This window comes from Zophobas morio, unplaced genomic scaffold (genome assembly GCF_036711695.1).
Source record: "Zophobas morio isolate AGI-343-1 ecotype UQ-CSIRO unplaced genomic scaffold, CSIRO_AGI_Zmor_V1 ptg000030l, whole genome shotgun sequence".
Lineage (NCBI taxonomy): Eukaryota > Metazoa > Arthropoda > Insecta > Coleoptera > Tenebrionidae > Zophobas > Zophobas morio.
Window position 1 is genome coordinate 18,579,082 of NW_026972135.1, and position 1,136 is coordinate 18,580,217.

At 31.2% G+C, this 1,136-nt stretch overlaps 1 protein-coding gene across 4 annotated transcripts in view; it reads right to left on the reverse strand.

Moving 5' to 3' along the window:
- Positions 1–1,136, reverse strand: part of LOC135138927 (endothelin-converting enzyme homolog) — a 42,704-nt gene that overhangs the window by 34,541 nt on the left and 7,027 nt on the right. The window lies entirely within an intron of this gene.

Sequence of the window (1,136 nt, forward strand, 5' to 3'; positions counted from 1 at the left end):
AGTACAAATAACTTTAAAAAGAGAAAAAATAGATAGAATTTTTGCGGTTTCATGATAATATAGTTCAACATTTTTTTGCCTCACTGGTTTTTTATTTAACTTACGTATTTTATGTTAATGATCTCGATCTAGGCGTTTATTTAAATTTTTCATGAAACTTTGTAACCTATTAAAACATTGCTTCAATAGTACACTTCGAATAGTGTAATTTTACACGTTTAGCAAGTAAACAGTTGACTAATATGGTGTTAATTTGGGTTTCTTGTTGGAATTTTTTTAATTTTATTAGTTCTCGAAATTTTATTTTAAAAAACTAAATTTAGTTTGTTTTTGACATTTTATTGTTTTATGACTTCTGTTTTCTTAATTTTTGGATGTTACATAATTTGATCCAGTTTGAAACTGTTTTTCTGTATACTATTTAAAAATTGAAAAGTTGCCAGGGTTACGTGCTTTCGTCCTTCCATTTAATGATTTTCACAAAAGTGGCTATAATGTGACCAATAGTGGCCACTTCGTCTAGGAAATTTTCACCGTTCCATACGATTTAGAAAATTTAATTTTACTACCTAATAACAGTAAAAATGTTTTTCAAGCTTCTATTACAATAACAGGTCTATTACTTCGAGCTAGAAGACAGTAATAAAAATATTTCCTCGACATATGGACGCGTTTGGTAATAAAAATCCTCCATTCGCGCACCAATAATTCCGCCTTTTAACCACACCGTGTTTTACCCGTGTTACTGTTCCCCGCCACAGATAAAAGCATCCGTTTATTTTCCTCGTATACTTAAGTGTGCAGTCAAAATAAATAATCTGTAATGTTTGAACATTCAAGCGTTAATTTTAGAGCATCCTGTACGTTAGATTTTTTCTCCAACAATCATTTGACCCCTTGTCAACGCGGTTGTATTCAATCAAATATTTATGAATTGCAATTATGTGTTTGCTATTTAGTCGAGGCCAACTGCGAATAAATAAATTGAATGACCACACCGGAAACCTCCGTCTCTATTATTACGCATCCGATAAAAAAAAGATCAAACAGAAAAACAATCGACGTCTCATTAAATCCCCCACCACTCGTGACGCACATAAAAAACACAAAATCAATCAAAAAAACAAAAAACTTAC